General features: G+C 43.5%; 1 long non-coding RNA gene across 1 annotated transcript; it reads right to left on the reverse strand.

Moving 5' to 3' along the window:
- Positions 1–5,306: 5,306 nt before the first annotated feature.
- LOC146578896 (uncharacterized) lies at positions 5,307–7,126 on the reverse strand. The gene is made up of 3 exons (XR_014891566.1): positions 6,942–7,126; positions 6,174–6,524; positions 5,307–5,533 (listed from the first exon to the last, which is right to left on the reverse strand). It is a non-coding gene; the product is annotated as an uncharacterized LOC146578896 (long non-coding RNA).
- Positions 7,127–7,445: the final 319 nt, after the last annotated feature.

Here is a 7,445-nt window from a genome sequence, read left to right on the forward strand (position 1 = left end):
CTAATCCGGCTAACCTACTTAGCGAGGTACGAAGAACGGGCCCCTGATCTCATACTGAGATGTTTACTCTCTGACTCTGAGATCTGCACTCAGATAAACACAAATAGGAAAGGATCGTGTCTGTATGTGACATGAAGCACACAGAATTTTCTGTGTGCAGATTATTTTGACCATAAATCACTGTGAACAGTTTTGCACAAGAAAACATGTCTCACTCTCTGAGTGCTGTCAAGGTTTACAGTAGCTGTTTTTAAAGATGAGCTCTGCAGCTACAGACAAGATGATTCTGCTTCAGGCAAGATCAACTTTGAATCAGAATGCAGGACTGTAATTGGCTGCATGTAATTGCATGGGAACGTGACTAAGTTGTTACATTATTCAAATTTTAAAAGAGGAGTCTGAAGTCTAAATTTAAGCTGTTTATTTCAGTCCAGCTGTAACACTGCAAATACACACAGCATGTAATAAATACATAACATATGATCTTGACTTTAGTGAGGAGTAGATGACCCGTGGCTCTGATGGAGGATCTGCAGGAGGGACTATGCGCTTACCTGCTGCTCTCTGGCAGGTAGCTCCATGCCCTCCTGGGTTTTAATTGCACCTTAGAACACACATGCATCAACACTACAATGAGCGGGTGGAGGGAGGTTTGGAGTCTTCTCTCACCTCCGTTCTCTGCGGCCCGCTGGAGCAGGGTGGCTAGGAGGAGGAGTTGGCCGGCCGACTGCGGTCTGGAGTGTGGGGCCTCCCTGCTGCTGCGGAGTCGGGGCGGTCTGCCTCTCCCCACCGCAGGGAAAAGGGTAACACCACCTGGGTCTGGGTGCAATTCCCCCCTCCATGGGCAAGGGTACCTAGACCCGGTTTGTAGAGTACGCTTGGGGAGTGTGATCGTGTGTACAGCGTCTCTTTATGTCTGTCTCCACGTTGGTTGAGTGTGGAGTAAGTGCATATGAGAGCATGAGGGTGGGAATGAATGTTTGTGTCTGTGTGTGCCTGTATGTCTGTGTCTATATGTCAGGTTGGGTATCAGACGCCACCTCTTTGGGGACATCTCAGGCCCTCCAAGGTTTGGAGGCCTATCTCCCCCCACCACCACTTCCCCTGCCAGTGGCGGACTCCCTCAGACATCGGTGCGTTGGTGGTTCTTTGTGTCTGGGGATGGACGTCCAGGTACACGCCGGCTCACTCCTTGGCGGCCGCTTATCGGGGCCTGGAGCCTGGGGCTCGCTCGGGCCACTTCGGAGGTGGGGTGCCCCCGGCCTCTCGGCCTGGGGCTCGGTCACTCTGGCACAGCTGGCTGCCGGCGGAGCTCACGGGCGCGTCACTGCAACTCCCCCTGGCTTCTGCTCCGCGGCTGCTGAATGAGCCCTCATCTGGGACTCTCCTCAGCTCTTACTGGGACAGTGGCGCAGCTGCCCCTCTGTGGGTCTTCCTTGGTCTCTTGTGTTCTGGGGGCCTCTGGATGTCTGGAGTTTTGATCTCCTCCATACCTGCTTCATGCCCTGGGGGACGGGGCTGTGGCCCCCCCACACCCTCTAGCAGATCATTACATGAAGGAACCTTTTAAAAAAAACAAGCGCGTCCATGCTCACAGGTGTACACACAGGTGATCACACACACAAACTACACCCCTTTTGGCTCCTACCTCAAAGCACACTGTGTTCTGTTGATCTTATGTGCTGCACAGTAATGTTTAATATTTAGTATTTACTGTCATATTCCCATATATCATTGTGATGTTGTTTATTCTATTACTCTTGTTCTCTTCTGCTTGTTTTCCTTTTTCTTTCTCAACAGGTGATCCAGGTGATCGATACATGTATTTTCTTTTTCTTTCTTTTTTCCTGCCCATTCTGTTGGTTTTTGTTTTTTGCCCTTCTCCCCCGTCCCTCTTCTCAGCTGTTTCTCTTTCCCTCTTTCTTTCTCCCCTTCTTTCCCCCAGTCAAGTCTGTCCCGTATTCAGCAAGTGAAAATAAAATAAACAATAAAAGGTGAATCAAATGGACCATTATGGCAAGGCTGGGATGGTCAATTTGGTAAAGTAAATCCGTTGGGCATCTTTCTTTGCCTTTAGACAATAATTCTGATGGCAAAAGAGCCAAACGGGACAGGCAAAAAAAAAAAATAACAATATGAATCTAGGAGAGATACTAATTTGTGATTTATATTCCTTTTCCTCAGTGAACGTTTGTAATTAATCATGTATTTTGCTAAAGTAATGTCATTAAATGAAAGCTGCTCATAAGTAATTCTTAAAAAAAAAAAGAAAAAAAAAAAGGAGGATCTGAACACAAATACACAGATTAAAGAAACATTTAGATTTCAGGTGATAAAAACCTCTGGGACACATCAGAAAACTGCCACTGTTTTATTTCCTCATTGCTTCATGAGTCTCAATGTGCTGTTGTGTTGGTATGTGTCGGGCTGTGAGCTGAAAAGCTACAGCCGGCTGTATGCGTACAGCAACCGTGTGTGAAAAGTGGTCAATAAAGAGATGCTGAAAAGCATGTTCATGCAAACATCGTCGGGTCTGCCGTGACATGTTTACAATAGGACTTCTGGTCCCAAACCTCGGCGCACAGCGTCTGCAAATCGGGGCTGTACTTTCATCTTTACGCAGGACTGTAAGCTGTCATCTGTGAGGCGTGAGCGGTGTTTGTTTTTAACATAGTTCACGGTGGAGCTGCCGACATAATGTGAATCCAAAAATCTATAATTGGCCTCGATTGAAAGTCTCGATAAATGAATGGCGTTTCGGCGGGTATACCGGCTTCCGCGAGTGTGACGCTTATTTTGATGAAAAAATAATAGAATATAATTTTATTTTTATATTTCAATATTACAATAATCTTCCAATTTAGAACTACAAGTTAAAAAAGGACTAACATAAATAAAATACACTTCAGCTAAATGCTTCTAATTTATTTTCCTAAACCACGCAGAGCCGCACTATGAGGACTAAAGAGCCGCAGGTTGCCGACCGCTGCTCCAGGCCAACTGTGCCGGAAAAAAAATACTGACACATTAGGAATAAATAACAAACAGGTGAAATACATACAGAGAAATATATGCAAAAATAAGTGAAAGGGACAAAATGATGTACAAAATAGTTGCAAAGTGCTTGAAGGTACCAAAAAAGACTGAACAGTCTTTGTGTGGCCTGAGGGACCTGTCACACTGCTCCCATTGCCAGACTGCAACTGCACCTTATGTACATTCTGTAGTATTCATTCATTTCTGTATTCTATGTATATAAGTTTAGATTGTTTATTTTGAGTTGGTTTACACAGCTTTGTGTATGTATGTGTATGCATGTTCCCAGTACTTCTGAAGGGCCCTAAAAAAGTCCCTGGCTCTAAACAGAAAGAAGTTTTCACAAAAATTGGTTAGTCAAAGGGCTTTTTTTTCAGAATAAAATCAATATGAATTCTTGTCTGAAGGTAAAAAAAAAAGAAGGCCAACTAATTTATTTTTCCAAGTGGATCATTGTGGCTTTTGCTATAATGCAGAGCTCTGTTCTGATTGAAACAATGCTGCAGGCTTCAAACTTCTCTGTTTTACAGGGACAGGTTCAGACAGGTTTCACTTAACTCAGCTACAGTGTTTTCAGGTTTTTCTGTTACACCTGTTTCAGTCAAGTACTTCCCACATCTACATCAGTGTTTTATTTTCTTTGAACTGATTCCAGATCAGATTAAAGCTGCATCAACTGGCTCAACAGGTGAGAGGTTTCTTTTTCTCTCCTGACTGCTCATTGTTTTCATGACTAAGACTACTTTTGTTTTTAGACTAAGAAAAGAAATAAAAGAATACTAATACATGTTAAAATTTTATTCACACACACACACAAAACAAAAGCCAGTGTAATAAGTGTATTCACAACACATATGCAGATTTTGTTTACAATTAAATACAGTGAGAGAAATAAAACATTCATATTAGTACAGGAGCTGAGTGATACATGTTAATGTGTCAGTGAAAAGTCTCTAACACAAAAATATACCCAGATAAGATTTCAAATACATATAGTTGTAAAATTGTATTGTAGGATAGAAATTAAGACTGTAGTCATTCTCACTGTTTATGAATTAATAAATGTTATTTAAAAAATACATTTTTTTTTATAAAATGACAACAAAAACAGATTTAGGTTGACAATTATTTAAAAAAATTAAGCCTGTGAAAGAGTTGTTCTTCACTGCAGAGAAGGGTTGGTGAAAAAAAAACTCTTTGTAAAAAACAAACAAACAATAAAACAAACAAAAAAAAAACCCTAACATTTACCCAGCCACAAAATTCCATTTTTAACTTATAACTCCATCACACATAGTTACATTTTTTATTGATTACAGTATCTGTCCTGAGAACATCTGTTACTCTGCATTTTGAGCTTGAAAACCTGCAACAGCAGCAGGAGTAGAGCTCATTTGGAAACGCGCCAAAGGACCTGTCACACTGGTCCAGGTACCTGGACCTGGGATATAGAGTATGTTTGGGGAGTGCGACTGTCTGTGCAGTGTCTATTTGTGTCTGTCTACACGTTGGGTGAGTGCCGAGTATTTGGTTGTATATATGGGGTGGGAATGCACGTTTGTGTCCGCGTGTGCCTGTTTGTCTGTGTCTATATGTCAGGTTGGGTCTTAGACTCAACCTCTCTGGGTACATCTCAGGCCCTCCAAAGTACGGAGGCCTATCTCCCCTCACCACACTCCCTGCCGGTGGCTGATGCCCTCAGACGTTGGTGTGTTGGTGGTTCTTGTCGACTGGAGCTGGGCGCTCATGTATGTACCGGCTCACTCCTGGTGGCCGATTGGCGGGGCCTGGCGCCTGTGGCCTGGCTGGGCCCCTTCCGGGGGATGTGGTGCCCTCAGGCCTCTGGGCCTGAAGCTCGGTCCTCTCTGGCACAGCTGGCTCCCGGTAGAGCCCGCGGGCACGCCACTGCAACCCCCTCTGACCTCTGCTCCGTAGCTGCTGGGTGACCTCTCGTTTGGGGCTCTACTCAGCTCTTCCCAGGAGGGTGACACGGTTCCCCCCCTTTTGGTGGTCCTGCTCAGGTCCTTGTACTCTGGGGCCTCTGGATATCTGGGGCCTGGATCTCCTCCATACCTGCTTCATACCCTGGTGGACGGGGCTATGGCTCCCCACACTCCCTAGCAGATCGTTACATGGAGAAACCTTTGGAATACAAGCATGCTGATCCACACAGGTGTACACACGGGTGTTCACAGACGCGGACTACACCTTTCTTGGCTGCTGCCTCAAAGCACATTGTGCGCTGTCTATCTTGCGTGCTGCACAATATCGTTTAATATTCAGTATCTACTGTTATCTACTGCTAGCTAGTTTATTGTGATGGTGCTGTTTTTTATTATGTTGCTCTTTGTTGTTTGCTTTCTCTTCTGTTTGTTTGTTTTTTTGTCCATACAGGTGATCCAGGTGTTTTGAAGCACAACAGAAACTGAAAGACCGACTATCAGTCCAGCAGGTCCATCCTCCTTCCCTCCATCCTCTGTGTGTCCTCCTGTCTGACCTGCAGTTGAGAAACAGGTGTGAGGTGTCAGCTGTCAGGTAGGTGATGAGTGAAGAACAGAACAGAATCCATTTCCTCTTCAAACTGCTGTCAGACATTATCTACTGCACTCTGATCACATCACTCAGACCAGCTGCTTTCTACAAAGTCTCATCAACAACATCTTTAGAAACAAACATCAACAACCAGGAAGCAGCTTCACCTCTGATCTCACACACACACACACACACACACACACACACACACACACACACACACACACACACACACACACACACTGCTCACTTACCTGGAGGATCAACAACTCTCAACTCTAGCCTCTGACTCTCTACAGCATGTTATTTAAAAGTCACTAAAATTATGCCTTTGGGTCAAGAATTTCTCAAGTATAAAATCATTACAACAACATTTGCTGTGATGCAGTTCGTGAGGAGAGACAATGTGTGGCCATCTGATGTTAGCAAGATGAACCAGTAGCACAAGAATTTGAGCTGTTGATTAGTTTAACAAGTTTTGAATTCATTTTAATTTAATCGGTTTAGCAAACACAGTGTACAGACTATTATACAATACAGTATAATATAATACCTGTGTTGTGCTGTCACATCCATAACCAAGAAGAAGCTGAAATTAAACTCACCTGAGTTTTCAACCTTCAAAGTGACTCTGTTTAGAGACTGTGGTTTCTGTCCATCATATCCAGCTTCACATTCATATGTTCCAGCGTCGTTCGTGGTGACATGTTTGAGAATCACAGAAAAGTCTCCAGTCTCCTTCCATTTTGGATCTTTCATCTCCACTCTACCTTTAAATAGTTCATGCTGGAGGTTTTCTTCAAACCGACCATCTCTGAAGATGATGACAATATCCTCTGACTGCAGGTCAGACCTTTCCCACCTCATCATTATTAAAGTAGCATCTGTGGGACCAGAACACTCCAGAATGGCATCTGCTCCTCCTTTGACTTTTAACTCTTTTTGGTATGAAACATCTTAATAAAGTAAATAGAAAATAGACAAACAGGAAGTAAAGACTCATTAGTAGAAATACGGTTAATAGAAAACAATACATTGTCTAATATTTACTTTCCATCCATGTGTTTCTCTTTCACTTATCCAATTCTGGGTCACAGGCTGGGGGAGGTTATACCAGCCTTAAGGTGACAGAGGCGACCTGGACAGGTTGCCAGTCTGTCACAGAGCTAACACAGAGAGCTTACAGATCAACTAGGACGTAAGTTTCAGCCGAAAATGATAGCGAGGCGTTTCTGTTGAGCTAGCATTTCAGCAAAAAACGTTATAAAATAAAAAAAACAGAATAGCCGAAAAATTAACCGTAACAATAGCCACTTCTTAAATTCGTAGTATTCACAGACTGCAGTGTAATTGTTCCAAACTTAAACACTCACCTGATTGTTCGCGCCAGCAGTGTTGTTGGAAGACGACGCCATCGTTCACTGAGGGACAAGTTAACACCCGATACAATGCGCGCTACTTTGAGAGCATGGGAAATGACCACTTCTCACGTAGTGGCTGGGAAAACGTCTCATAATTGATCAGTAACGGCGTAATTTGTACACATCACTGCTTGAAAGAGCTTTAGTTACTGAGTTTTAGCAGTTATGCAAGACATGTTTTCTAAACATTATCAAATAATACAGTGCAGGAGGTGTTTGATAAATTATGTTCATTCCCAGGTTTCCTGAAGGCAACATGAAAAATGGACCATCTTGAGCCTGCAGCGGTCTGCTGTCACTCATGATTCCCCGCCCCTCTCTGTGTAGCCACGCCCACCAGGCCAAAACAGGGCCAAAAGTCTGTAACTGAAAAATAGAGATCTGAAAGTGAAAAAAAAAATTGAAGCTGAGAGAAAAATCCGAACCTGAAGAATTTTTTTTTTGTACATTAATTTA

Source organism: Mchenga conophoros, linkage group LG3, assembly GCF_057382185.1.
Source record: "Mchenga conophoros isolate Kocher_MC1m ecotype Shallow Benthic linkage group LG3, M_conophoros_male_GT1.1, whole genome shotgun sequence".
Classification (NCBI taxonomy): domain Eukaryota; kingdom Metazoa; phylum Chordata; class Actinopteri; order Cichliformes; family Cichlidae; genus Mchenga; species Mchenga conophoros.